Source organism: Triticum aestivum, chromosome 6B, assembly GCF_018294505.1.
Source record: "Triticum aestivum cultivar Chinese Spring chromosome 6B, IWGSC CS RefSeq v2.1, whole genome shotgun sequence".
NCBI lineage: Eukaryota > Viridiplantae > Streptophyta > Magnoliopsida > Poales > Poaceae > Triticum > Triticum aestivum.
Genome location: NC_057810.1, coordinates 161,238,023 through 161,253,661, shown reverse-complemented (window position 1 = coordinate 161,253,661; position 15,639 = coordinate 161,238,023).

Genomic DNA, 15,639 nt, shown 5'->3' with positions numbered 1-15,639 from the left:
GGCGCATTTGGTTGGAGCGTAACTGTTGCATCTTCAAGAGAAAGCAGCCGAGCGCCAGCGACATCATCGCCTCAATCAGATGCGACCTGGAGCAATGGCGCCTTGCTGGCGCAACCTGTTTAGCGACCCCTTTTGGGGATCCAACGTGAGACATATGTTTTTTGACTGTCAGGCTAGTTTTCGGCTGCTCAAGTCACTAGCCTGATTTTTTTTCATCTCTCTGCTACTGACCGTGTTCTCGATCAGTTAGCCCTTTTTGTATTCTCCCCTCTGCTAAATCAATGAAAAGCCAGGCAATCTGGATCTTTCAAAAAAATGTGGGCCTCTACAACCTAGCTTTGGTTGTAGATAAGTCAGAGAACGACCACATTAGAGAGAAGATTAGTAGAGTAAGATTTACAATAGATGCCCTTGGGACTAGTATTTCTTGGCCTTGGACGACCCAATGTTGGTTGATGCTCTCTTGCAGTCCTGGTTAGTAATCCAAGTTTTGTACATCAAACCCGTGAGCTTCGGAATTCATAGGGGAAATGTCCTATTCACCTCATCCTATACCCCCTTTATAATTCCACTATTAAAAATTGATGATGTGTTTGTGCCTTTGGCACATGGATGCATGCAATTGTTAATCTTATCAAGACAATGAAAACCGAAAACATCAGAGAACACTCACTTGGTACCGCCCCTTCCCGACACGTTTTTTGGAGCACTGGCTTACGTTGCCTAGGCCATCCAAGGTTTCAACCGACACACGAACTGTAGACAACTTGACAAGAATGACACTGGAAAGCCAGGCTGCATCACACCAAAGTATCTTCGGACACATAGAAATTGCGCCACTCAGCCTAGTTGCATCGCCATAGGGTAGACATTGGCTGGATGTGCGGGGAGTGAAAACAATGCTCCCATTTTCCAAAGGAGCGCCAGATCAAACCGAATAGGTCTTGTTGATGCTATTGATTATCATTGTTGATGCGCATGAATGAAAATAGAGTATGTGTTGCAACAACAATGTTTAGACATCTTTCTAGCTTAAGAATCAGAGATCATCAAAATGGAGATGACGTCAAAGGTATCTCATGCCAACATCACAATTATGATGGTTTATCATTGAGAATATGGTTGCCTCATTTATGAAACCCTCGGCCTCGCTTCATGCAATATTGTCTTATTTCCTTACAGTTATTTTGCATCTCTCGTTAGAATTATCACTCTACGGAGAGCACCCTATAATAAAACAAACTTCATTATTTAATACATGAAAATAGTGTGCTGCTGCATCCTTCATCTGCTGCTGATGGAGCACGCCTATGACAAACACAAAAGTGCATGCGGTAGTCAAGATTAATGCTCTTAGAAGCACGTGTCTTGAGAATCCTTAACAATCCAAGTTATAAATTTAAAGATGAATGAACTTTTTCCCCACAACTTACCTAAGGTAAGAACAAGCTTGAGTCATCAACAAATCCTGAACTTTATATCATTCGGTGAAACCTAAATTACTGTCACGATTAAAGTCAGACGTAGTACGAGTGGTGGAGCCAAGGGGGCGAGCAGGGGGACCACACTAAGGATCAATAAAATGCTTCATACACACGAATGATTCCAATCTCAAAATTTTCATAATCACCATCTTCAAAATGATGTATCACACATCATTCTAGGAAACACCAATTCAACTGAATTCGAGGAGTAATACTCTGCACAATCTACAATTGAACTCGATTTATTCTCCCTACTCTCAGATTGCAATTGAACTTGATTTCTTCTCCCTACTCTCGGATTTAAAAGTAGCAATATCTTATACAACAACTTTTATCGCTTCATAAAGCTAGGTATGGGTTCCTTATCCAGGCTCTTGGAAGTCATTGGAATCTACACATGTTTGTGTTGCAGTGTGTGGCATCGGGCAAGCGGACATTTCGCCTTAGGCGCCGCCAATGAAGATGGAAATCAGAAGAGGGGTGACGTGGTTCAAGGACGCCGATGGTGATAGTGGTGGATCGACTTACCTCGCGTGTATCAGCTAAAGCACGTCGCGCTTGATCCCCTACCATGCCTCCCCTAGCGCTGGACCAACTGGCTTCTTTGACACTCGATCCGCTGACAAGCCTATGCTCCCTCTAGCACATCCTCTCTTATTTCGCACATCCTACATTGACTGAACAATTTTTTTGCAGACCACGAGAGCAACAAGGATTGATCGGACCTTCCTTTGATCAATATGTATTTAAATGATCTTGCATAGTAGTCCATAGAAGCCCAATAAACCATAGACCTTCAAAAAGGTCTCTAGAATGGTGGTCTAAGTTTAGAGGAAGATCTGATGGCAAGTAAATCAAACAATAAATCCGATGGCCCAAAACATTGAGAGCGTGAGAGAACTCGCTTTTTGCTCAGTTTTATTGTCCTAAATTGCACGTAACTTTGCAGCCTCCCGTCGATTAAAAAAACAAGAAGACAAAGAAGGCCCATTAGAAGCCCACACATGTCTAGATGGCCCCGTCCGCTGGCTCCTTGTATCACGCACACGACTGGTGATTCTTCCATGATTGGCGTGCTATTGCGGTTATCACAGTTGGCTGCCTTCCATCCATTCGGCTTGTGCCTACATTCAAATGACAATGGCACTGCCACGACCTACGAGTGATCCTATTGGTTGCCATGCTTCTTGCGCTCTTTGCTCACGATCCCTAGAGGCAATAATAAACTGGTTATTATCATATTTCCCTATTCATGATAATCATTTATTATCCGTGCTACAATTGTATTGATCAGAAACTCGGATACATGTGTGGATACATAGACAACAACGTGTCCCTAGTGAGCCTCTACTAGACTAGCTCATTGATCAAAGATGGCCATGGTTTCCTAGCCATAGACATGAGTTGTCATTTGATAACGGGATCACATCATTAGGAGAATGATGTGATGGACAAGACCCAAACTATAAATGTAGCATATGATCGTGTCAAGTTTATTGCTATCGTTTTTTGCATGTCAAGTATATGTTCCTATGACCATGAGATCATGCAACTCACTGACACCGGACGAATACCTTGTGTGTACCAAACGTCACAACATAACTGGGTGACTATAAAGGTGATCTACAGGTATCTTCGAGGGTGCCTGTTGAGTTGGCATGGATCAAGACTGGGATCTGTCACTCCGTATGACGGAGAGGTATCTTAGGGCCCACTCGGTAATACCGTATCACAATGAGCTTGCAAGCAATGTGACTAATGATTTAGCCACGAGATCTTGTATTACGGAACGAGTAAAGAGACTTTTAGGTAACAAGATTGAACTAGGTATGGAGATAAGGACGATCGAATCTCAGGCAAGTAACATACCGATAGACAAAGGGAACTACATACGGGATTAGCTGAATCCTTGACAACGAGTTCGTCTGATAAGATCTTCGTAGAATATGTGGGAACCAATATGGGCATCCAGGTCCCACTATTGGTTATTGACCGTAGAGGTGTCTCGGTCATGTCTGCATAGTTATTGAACCTGCAGGGTCTACACACTTAACGTTTGGTGACGATATAATTATAGTTGAGTCATTTTGGTGGTTACCGAAGGTTGTTCGGAGTCCCGGATAAGATCCCAGATGTGACGAGGAACTCCAGAATGGTCCGGAGGTGAAGATTGATATATTGGATGAAGGGTATTGGAGTCAGAAATTGTTCTAGGGGTACCAGGTACCAGCGTCACCAAAAGGGGTTTCGGGGGGACCCCAGCAAGTGATGGGGCCCCCATGGGCCAAGAGGAGGGGGCAAACCAGCCCATTAAAGGGTTGAGCGCACCCCTCACCCCATCTCACGTAACCAGGAGGGTTGGGGCCGCCCCTCTAGGGTTCCCTCCCCCGACTTGGGTGGCAAGTCACCCTAGGTGAGATCCCATCTGCCTTGGCCGCCGCCCCTAGGGGAAGCCCTAGGGGCTCCACCCCCTCCTTCCTTCCCCTATATATAGAGAGGAAGAGAGAGGGCAGCCGCACCCTTGAGCACATCTTCACGCCACGGCGCTACATCTCCTCTCCCTCGCATCCCTCTTCCTCTCCATAGTGCTTAGCGAAGCTCTGCTGAGATTACGCCACCACCACCGCCACCACGCCATCGTGCTGCTAGAGGACTCGAGCTATTACTTCACCACCGCTCACTGGATCAAGGAGGTGTAGGCGTCATGCCGTACTTGTGTTGAACGCGGAGGTGCCGTCTGTTCGGCACTTGGATCAGGAGTTCGCGGGACGGGTCATGATTGGATCGCGAAGATGTTCGACTAACCGCATTTCTTAATGCTTCTGCTTAGCGATCTACAAGGGTATGTAGATGCAATCTCTCCTCTCATAGATGGTCATCTCCTAGATTGGATCTTGGTGAGCATAGGAAATTTTTTGTTACCCATGCAACAATCCCCAATAGTGGTATCAGAGCTAGGTCTATGCATAGACGACATCACGAGTAGAACACAAAGGAGTTTGTGGGCGCTGATATTCAGATTGCTTCCTTGGTCTTTTCATGATTCGATGGTATTGTGGGATTAAGCGACCCGGATCAACCTTACATGTCCACGTACATGAGACTGGTTCCATCGACAGACATGTGACTTTCACTACAAAAAAAGACACATCCGTGACATTTTGGGCCGAACGAATTTTTTTTGTCATGCTTATGATACTTCTATGACAATAACTATGACAAAACCTAGTATCATCATAGATGTGGTGGGCTCCTAGTTCTATGACAAGAAATCATGACAGAAAATGAGCTTTTCATCCTGGGTGGGCCGGTGACGCAGCTGGATGACATTCTTTGGGCCGTCCATGACGGAAAAAACCATGGTAGAAGTGAGGGCGAGGAAAATATCGGGGAGTTCCCGATTACGGTGGGTGGTCAGGGCGTCAAGCGATGCACGGAGGTTTCCGAGTTTCCCTCGTGTACGTGTGTATGTGCGAGGCGTTGGATAACTGAACCCGAGTGATGGCACATTACTGAACCCGAGCGATCGATCCCTTGGCTGTGAACTGAACCCGAGCGATTCATTCGCTACTGACTGAACCTGAGCGATCCCTTCGCTGCTGCTGCTAACTGAACCCGAGCGATCGATCACTTCTGTTGCTTACTAAAGCCGATCGAGCCCCCGTGCGAGACGTAGCCAGCCGGTGTTGGGTTGCCTCTCGATGAACAGTGACAGTTGCTACTGTGCGCGCGGTATGTAGAAAGAGTCGAGACGTGGTGAGTTGAGCCGGTTGGTTGGCTGTTGATGAACAGTTCCCGGTGGGGGTTGGATGAACATGACCCCGTGGTAGTAGGTCGTTGCTGCCGGATGAACAAGACCCCGAGTAGGCCGCCGCACCCCAGCCAGTTGGGGGTGGATGAACATGACCTCGTGGAGGCTCTATAAACAGCAGACGGTGGAGGCTGGATGAACAGTAGTCGTGGATGAACAGTAGCTCATGGAGGCTAGAGGAGGTCGATGATGGATGAATAGTAGTCGGTGGAGGTTGGACAGAGGCAGTAGACAGTGGATGAACAGGACCCCGTTTCGACCGTAGGCGCTCCAACACAAGTCCGTTTCCTCCGTTTGGCGGTATACCACACCCCTCCCGATCAACATGACCCCGTTTCGACTATAGGCACTCCAACACAAGTCCATTTCCTCCGTTTTGTGGTATGTTAGTCCCTTCCCGATCAACAGGACCCTTCTTCGACCATACACGGTCGAACAGAAGGCTGTGTCCTTCGTCTGCGGTACGCCAGACCTTGTTTTGGCTATTCCATCCAAGCCAGTTGGCTCCCGATGAACACGACGCCACGTCCGCTGCCTCTCCATGTACACGAGACCTGGCCGTACGTATGCGTGAGTAGGCGTTCGAGACCTCGCCCGTATGTATGTACGTGGCCATATTTTTTGGCATCTGGTTGTACGTACGTGTACACAGTTTAGAAGGGATTGCCGGAACTGCTACATCGGGGGCATGCCGAGTCTTCCTCTGCCGCCAAATCAACGTCATCTACTACTACATGTGCGTCTGCTTGCTCGGCCACGGTTCATCATTGCAGAGAGACCGATCGACAAGTATGTACGTACACGTTCACGATAATGCTATGTATGCTTCAACCGGGTGGGTCCCAGCTGTCAGGGAGGATAAGGATTCACTTCACTGCATGCGAAGATATAGATGGTGGGTCTCGGCTGTCAGGGGGAGGAATCATTTTTATTTTGTGAGTAATAAGGAGGAACTTCCTTGGTTTCGAAGATGTAGCCGGTGGGTCTAGCTGTCAGCCTCATAGCCTAAAGTCCACTTCCGATGGTTGTCGTTCATTGACCTCGTTGACCATGAGGCGCCGAGAGCATCAAGGCGGTGGACGACTGCGAGGCCTAGGAAGGGAACGATGAGGAGCCAGAGAAGACGAGGCGGGTGGATGCCCACGCGGAGGAGAGTACGAGGGTTCACTGGTTCGGCTGTGACATAAGTCCGCTATCACCGGAGAATAACTAGGGGTGTGAGTGAGTAGAGGGAATGTCTGGCCAGTTGTAGTATGGTCGGTCCGTGAGGCCTGCATGGCAGCACAGCTGGCCATGGGAGGCTGGAGCAGGCGGTATGGCGGGTCTGGTTTGGGCGGCTGGAGCTAGAAGACCAGAGGTTGAAGACGCAGCACAGCTGTTGATTTAACATCCAACGGTCAGTGCAGCTAGAATTGTTTTGACTAAGTTGACAAAGCCCGTACGCATCAACTTAGCTATCCCACAAGTCAGCCTTCAAATCTGGTGGGTCCCAGCTAGCAGGGGGAATCATTTTTTTTGCTCGTAATAAGGTGGCACTTCCTTGCGTGCGAAGATGTTTTCTGGCTTTTTTAATTTCTTATTTTTCAAGTTAAAATAAAAAGAAAGCAATTTAGCATCTTTGGTACAATCTATATTTTCGCGAAATGGATCATAATAAAGCTGGTAGGTCCCAACTGTCAGGGAGAGGTAATTTTTTTCCACGTAATAAAGGAAACACTTCTGTGCATGCGAAGATGTAGGTGGTGGCTCAAACCTGTCAGGGGGAGTAATCATTTGTTTTCGCATAATAAGGAGGGACTTGCTTGTGTGCGGCCATGCGGGTCCCTACTGTCAGCCATTCCATGTTCATGCCTCTTCCGATGGCTATCATTTGTTGACAAAGTTGACCATGCCGCGCTGCGAGAACCAATGCGGTGGACGATGGCGAGTCCTAGGAAGGGAACGGCCCGGAGCCGGCGAAGACACAATAGTAGATGCCCACGCAAAGGGGAGTACGAGGGCTCACTAGTTCGGCTACGGTCTGAGGGTGTCGTCGCCGGAGAATAACATGAGGTGTTGGTGAGTAGAGGAATGGCCTAGACGGTGATGGGAGTAGGGCGGGTCGGTGAGGCCTGCGCGGCAGCACAACCGGCCATGGGAGGTAGTAGCAAGCGGTACCGCCGGCGGTGGTTTGTGCGCCTGAAGCATGAATATCCGAGATTGAAGAAGCACCACAGCTGTTAGATGGACATCCAACGTCCACTGCTAATAGAATCGTGTGTTGACTATAAGTTGACGTACGTGTCAACTTAGTAGGCCCACAAGTGACCATCACATCTGTGGCAGACAACATATAGCCCATTTGTGATTTGTTATAATGTTCAACTCATTTTTTAATTCTAATGGCATTTATTCAGCCCGTTTACCATTTGTTAAAATTACAACCCATTTTATAGCCAGGACTTTGTTAAGAATTTCAGCCAACTGCTCAAAAAAATTCAACAAAACTTCCAACATTTTGATGAGATCCGAAATATTTTTTAACCCGAAATTTAGTCAGATTAAATATAATTTCAAAATAAATTTGTATTAGGTAAAAATCCAATGAAATTTTGCGCGTGCAAGTTGTGAAATAAAAAAGTGTACCTTATTTTTAGAAGAATTAAAAAATGTACCTGTTAGGTGCGTTTTTTAGTTTTACAGCCAACTTTTTTAATTATAGCCCATTTATTATTTTTAAAGCCCATTTTCTTGGCAAGTCTAATGCGGCCCGGAGAATAACAAGTTGACATGGGTTGGGTATTCTGCAAAAAAAGAATAGCTATGCTACCCATTTTCACATTTAAATATTAATATATGGCATGGATATTTGGTCGACATAAAATAATAGCCTCGGTCAGACGGGCCACAACCTGCCCAGTTGATACCCTACCCCTCTGAACAACAACAAAAACATCGCTCAAGAAAAATTCTGCTCACACCTAAAAAACACAAATACTGCTCAAGCTGCTGGGTCCTAGCCGTCGGCCGCTCCTTGTGCATTTCTCTCGTTTATTGACTATATAAGTTGACAATGGTATGGGACCATGATGTTAGGAAACTAGGAGGAAGCAATTTTTTTATAGTGGTATATACTAATAAGGAGGCACTTGCATACGTGCAGCTATGGCCCTGATGGGATCCACTGTCATCCTCTCTAATTAAAGTTATCTCATGATTCCTCATGTTCGTTGACCATGTTGACAATGCGAGACGGTGGCGCCACGGCGAGCACAACAACTCGAAGGACGACGGAGAGGGCCTTGCGGGCCCTACGGATGGTCTGGTACATCGCCCGCAGCTCATTCAGGAAGCCAGGATCATAGGGCCACATGTCTGCGACGGCATTGTCATTCGCTTGTTCGCCGGCGATTCGTCCTTCCGCGAACTAGTACTTGTTGTGGAGACGGAGGTTGCTGCACAGGTCCTCCTGTGCTGTTAGCTCTTCCGCCATTAGCGTGTCGAAGTGCAACCACACCTGCTCTATGGTGAACACATCATGAACCGGCTTTGGCGGTGGCGCCAGCTCCTGGTCGGAAGCCACGTCCATCGTCCGATTGTCGTCGCTCAGCTCGGTCAGCTCGTTCGCGAGCCAGCATGTGTGGCTGCTGGACCGGACCGCTGCCAAGCACGAGTCTGACCGCCCTGGCCCACCTAGACCACATATCTTGCCAGCGCGCACTTTTTGCCCGAAATTGTCAGTGCTGCAGTGTCGCTTCCCAGCGCAGGTGATTACTCCGTGTCCGTCCGTCCGTCTGCCGCCCACATTAATGTTACATGGTTGCCGAGGCGGCTACTCTGGCGCCACACTCCCGTTCCTCTGCCGCCCACTATTGCTATATAAACTGCTGCGCCGGCCATAGCCGCAGTCAACCGCCTCTGTTCCCTTTCTCCTGTCCACACCACTACTTCCCACCATGGCTTCCTCGCGTTCCAGCGCTCTTTGGGACGGGCGGACGATGGACCAGAAGGATATGGCAGCCATTGCTGCCGACTGGCTGGCCGGCAGGCAGCGGGAGGACGATGAGATCCCAATGGAGAACGTGGTAGTCAATGATCCGGCGCTAACCCCCTCCTCCGCGGCATCCTTGCCGGTGCATTGCACCATGACCATCGGCGAGGCTTGTGCCCAATACATGGACACGGTGAGTAATACGTCTCCGACGTATCTATAATTTTTGATTGTTCCATATTGTTATATTATCATTCTTAGATGTTTTACCATCATTTTATAGCAACTTTATATCATTTTTTTGGACTAACCTATTGATATAGTGCCCAGTGCTAGTTCCTGTTTTTTTGCTTTTTTTACATCGCAGAAAATCAATATCAAATAGAGTCCAAATACAACAAAAGTTTTTGGAGATTTTTTGGACCAAAAGACATCCAGTGGGCTAGAGAAACACCTGGGGGGTGCCCCGAGGGGGCCACAACCTGCCCAGGTGGGTTCTGCCCACCTCGGTGGCCTCCCGCACCGCCTCTTCGCTCTATAAATACCCAAATATACCAAAAACCCTAAGGGAGTTGACAAAATTTTGTTCCAGCTGTCGCTAGTTCCAGAACCATGAGATCCAGTCTAGAGCCCCTCTCCGACACTCCGTCGGAGGGGGAAATTATCACCGGTGGCCATCTTTATCATCCCGGTGGCCAGCATGATGAGGAGGGAGTAGTCCACCCTCGAGGCTGAGGGTTTATACCAGTAGTTATGTGTTTAATCGCTCTCTCTCTCTCTCTCTCTCTCTCTCTCGTGTTCGTGAGATGACATGATCTTAATGTATCACGGGATTAGTTAATATAGTCGGATCATATGGTGTTTCCCCCTCTCTATCTTGCGATGAATTGAGTTTTCCCTTTGAGATTTCGTTTTATCGGATTGAATACTTTTATTTATTTGAGAACACTTAATGTATGTCTTGCTATGAATACCTGTGGTGACAATGGGGTATTGTATTGATTCACTTGATATATGTTTTGGCACTCAACTCATGGATTCCCGAGGTGACATTGGGGTAATCTATGCATAGAGGTTGATGCCTGTTCTTGTGTTTGTTTCTCTGATAGAAATCTTGGGGCACTCCTTGAGGTTCTTTTTGTTGGATTGAGTATTATGAATCTGAATTTTCTTTGGTGTTATTTTAGTATGAACTCTTGGATAGATCGATCGGAAAGAATAGCTTTGAGGTGGTTTCATACCCTACAAACAATTTCTTCTTATGTTCTCCGCCAGAGAAGAACTTTGGAGTGATTCTTCATCGCACATGAGGGATGGTTATATGATCCAATTATATTAGTACTATTGAGAGATTGCACTAGCGAAAGTACGGACCCTAGGCCTTGTTCTCAAGCATTGAAATACCGTTTGTGCTCCATTTTATCAATTGCTACCTTGTTATTTTTATTTATTCAGATTATAGAAATATATTTCTACCATCCATATTACACTTGTATCACCATCTCGTCACCGAACTAGTGCACCTATACAATTTGCCATTGTATTGGGTGTGTTGGGGATACAAGAGACTTTTTATTATTTAGTTGCAAGGTTGTTTGAGAGAGACCATCTTCATCCTACGCCTCCCAAGGATTGATAAACCTTATGTCATCCACTTGAGGGAAAATTGCTACTGTCCTACAAAACTCTACGCTTGGAGGCCCAACACGTGTCTACAAGAATAAAGTTGCGTAGTAGACATGAGTGAGGCAGAAGCATGAGGAGCAGTTCCGGGAGGCGCAGGCCACCACCGCCTACAACCACCATCTCCTCCAGGAGCACCTGTAGGCGGAAGAGTAGATCATTGTGGAGCGGGCAGAGTAGGAGGCACTACTCAAGTCGTACCGCTCCACCCGCGAGAGCCGCCGCACGCACTGGCGGTACTGCATGCGGGTGGCGGAGATTGCGGCCACCTACAAAGAGGATGATGAAGTGGGCGAGGCGCTGTTTGGTGAGACCAACGACGAGGCGGAGGACAATGCCGGCTCCGACGAGGCTCCGCCCCGCCGGCACCGAGGCAGAGGACTTCGCCGGCTTCGACAAGGCCCTGCTCCGCCGAGGCCCCGTCCCGCCAATAACGAGGTAGAGGACATTGTCGGCTCCGCCGAGGCCCCGCCCCGCCAGCACCGAGGCAGAGGACTTCGCCGGCTTCGGCGAGGCCCTGCACCACTGAGGCCCTGCCCCGCCAACAATGAGGCAGAGGACATCATCGGCTCCGTTGAGGCCCCGGCCTGCCGACAACAAGGGGAAGGATTTCCCCTGCTCCGTCGAGGCCTCACCCCACCGGTATCGAGGTGGAGGACTTCGCCGGCTTCGGCGAGGCCCTGCTGTGCCGAGGCCCCTCCCCGCTAACAACGAGCCAGAGGACATCGTCAGCATCGCTGAGGACCTGCCCTGCCGGCAACGAGACAGAGGACATCGCCAGCTCCGTCAAGGCCCTGCCCCGCTGCCAATGAGGCCGCGCCACATAGAAAATGAGGAAGAGTAGAACACGGTAGGTCGCCGCCGCTCGGGTCCAAGTAAGTCCACCGCTGCTACCCTCCGGTTGAAGCCAAGCTTGGAGGGTTGACCATTGTCGACCGATTAGCTTCTTGGCGGCGATGAGGAGTCGAAGAGCTGTGCTGGGGAAGGCTTATATTAAGCTCAGTCGAACACGGGTAGGTAGCTTCGGTTAATTAATTATACCTCCAGCGCAACCCTTTTTCATTGATGAATGTATGAAATGTAATGAAATCCGGCATGTTTATATGAAATCCGGCCGTGTATGAATGGATTTAGTTCGATTAGTTCGAATTCTTGTATCACTGGCATTGGATAAAAATGCAAAACAATACGTACTAGCATTATTACCAGGGTGATCACATCGTTAGCAGCAGTTTCACATGTACTCCCTCCGGTCCTTTTTAGTATGCATATAAGTTTTGTCTGAAGTCAAAGTATCTCTACTTTGACCAATCTTATAGAAAAAAGGTATTAACATTCACAATGTAAAATCAAATTACTTGAAAGAAATCTAATATGCAAAGTAAATAGGAACATAGGGAGTTCAAAAAGTTTGAGCAGTTTTTAGCATTCCTTTACATTGCAATCAAACACACAGGCCTAACAATTCTTAGAGAACACTCAAAACAATCAATGATTATGCATCTCAGTGATTCACATGTCAGAGCCAATATTTACTTCACAACTAAGGAATAAATAAAAATCGATCGATGCTGCTGACAACAAAGGGCGTCCCATTCGAAAATATCAAACACATGTCATCTTGCTAACATCAATGAGCAAAATTTGACAAGGTTGTCCCATTACAAAATGTCAAATCCGTGTTGTTTTGCGTACATCAAAGAGCAAACTTTGACAAGGTTTTCCCATTCCAAAATATCAAATGCCTATGATTGTGGAATGGGCATGGTTTGGCATCAATTCGGACATTGACATGGCACCTCGTGCTAAATAAACCAGTTGTTCTTTTTGTGCAGTTCCACCAAAATCAACCAAATTCGTGCATAGCTTTTATGATTTCGCCTTTATATGTTGCAATGCCTTGAACATATCAGCACCTCCTTTCTTGTGGTGGAAATGAATGATTCGAGAATATTCGATGTATTCGAGAACATTTTGTGCAGTTCCAATTGAAATCAAGCTGAGCACCCCTGTTTGCATAAATACAAAAAGTGATTAATATAAAGCAAACTGGACTATGAATTGATAGTTTAAACAAGCAACCTACATGATCCATGCAGAGCACACATTTTTAAAAATGGAACTCACCGGAAAGAATCCTAAAACAACATTGTATTGGCCATCACAGCAACAAAGATGGAGATCCGTGAGTCCTTCTGAGCTGAAGTTAGTTTTTTCTGGTGGGCAATAATGTAACCATCCTTCAACTCCTCCCTTCTAATAAGAAGATAGGTTTGGCTTCTTCATCCTGACATAATCAGAACTAGGCACTTCACGTACTCCATATTCTTCTTCAAAGGAGGATGATCCTGTTGTGCAAAGAAAAGAGGACAACTAAATGCTAGCATCCCTGTTTGCTCAAAAAAAAGGAAAGTAAATATTTAAATTAGCACAGATGACGCACTTCATGACAGTAGCTAAATAGTAGCACAACACCAATAGAGATGACAAAGCTCAATCATATGGATGAAATTCGTGGGCCGGTACCAACCTTTGTCAGGAGGCTTATTGTGTAGAGCATATAGATGAAGCACTTCTCGGGAACCATCTGTTGTTATCTACTATGGTTGCCATGCTTACTATATACTCCTTGATTAGTTTAATGCTTCCAACATCTTCTTGTGCAGTTCCACTAAAATATATGTTATCTTCTTGTACACAAGAAGAGATAATTACATACTCCCTCCGTCCCAAAATTCTTGTCTTAGATTTGTCTAGATACAGATGTATCAAGTCACGTTTTAGTATTAGATACATCTGTATCTAGACAAATCTAAGACACGAATTTTGGGATGGAGGGAGTATTACATTAAGAGTGGCATCAAATCAGTGGCAAAGCAATTGCTCGTTCCAGCCATAGCAATAAATTAAGATGCAAAACTATATCATTACTTGTGTCATCACAGTTCCAGTGCTTCATTACAGCACCGGGAGTTGATTTTTGTTTTTCTTCCGCTTGTTCTTCCCCTTCATCACTTGGTTCAATAACAGACAAGCTTCGCCTTCAATGTAAGATTTGGCATGTCAATTAGGGAGCACAAGTATAGCGCTAAACAATGACATTAATTTTCTAATCACAGTAGCAAAATACAGGCCAACAGTAGTGAAATATCATTATCTTACATCATTGGGATATTACGGTGCACATATAGATTGGAAGTCTTGTCTCCATTTGTGCAGTTCACTAAAATCAAGCAATATTACCGTATAAGTAGCACAACATATGAAAACACACTGCACAATCATGTGAAAGAAGGCTAGTACTGACCTCTCTAGATGCGGAATTCAAACAACTCACAAGAAGAAGATTTGAAACAAATTTGCCAACATGGATAGGACGTCAGATCTCCTCTTGTGCCCTTCCACTAAAATCAAGCAATCAAGCAACGTTGTCGGTGTGACATTTTGGTTGAACTGCACAAAATACTCTTAAAACAAAAGTGTTTTGTGTAGTGCAACAAAAGGTCGCAATAGCAACGAGGTGAAGTAGATAACCTTGTTTACACAGAGGTGCAAAGGAAACAAGTACTGGTCAATAACAATGGATGACACAGAAGCCCACAAAAAGAAGCATCTAACTTATCTAAATGGGAAAGAAAGCAAGACAGTAGCATTTCTCAAACAGTGGCATTGATTCATATTAACAGAGAGATTAAATTAACAATAAAATTTGTTAAACATGTAATTTTCTTTTAACTGTGGCATTGCTTCAATTTTCCAGCATCTAAAGAGTTGTACGGGACAGTGGACGCACCAGCACCATGTGCATCTACCGATGTATAAAGGGGTGATGCACAGTCTGTTGCAACAAAGAACAAACAACCAAGGAACATATTTGTGTTAGTCCCAGTTTTGTTATCTTTAGACACCTTTCCCAATGTGAGGGCAACAAATCTAGTCCTGCTCAAACTCTACAGCCTTGTCCCCCACCAACAGAAAGATCAGTTTGTTACAGATATGCATACTGCATTTGTCATTGTTTTCCCTTTTCGACCAACGTAGGTGCTGGATAGCCAGTCTTTACTACTTTCCCCCTTCCTTTCCTCTTTGAACCACGCCCTAGATTCATGCTACACAACTTTCCCCACTACTTTCCTATTGGACCCAACACCTAGATTTGAGTGCAGAAGCAGAAAAAATCCACATGCAGCTAGAGCAATGCATGTGGAATAAGTAAATTATACCTTAATGATTTCAGGGTGTGGGTCAGTGGGTGGCCGGAGGCCGATCTGCCCACAGTATGTACGACAACGAGGAAGAAGGGGTCAGAGGCCCCCCCCCGCGCCACCGCTGGGTGAAAGAGAACATCTGCGCCGGTAGTGGATTCCCTCCCTCGCCGCCGACGACCACATTAAGCCTCCTTCCCTTCCTGATGGACGGATCCTGTCGGCTCTCTGACCAGCAGTGAAGGGAGGGAGAGAGAGAGAGCCAACGAAGTCTTGTTTAGATATGGAGAGGTGAGAAAGTGTGAAGAGAGCAACTACAAGTGTTGAGGCTCCAGCGTGTATATATATTGTGGAGAGAGAGTGTGAAGAGAGCAAACCCTAGAAAACAAGCGCCGAGGCTGTAGCGTATATAGATCGAGTGGTTTCCTTTTTGTCTCCATAAAAATCATTTTAAATCGTGCACTAAACGGAACTCTTTATTCAACG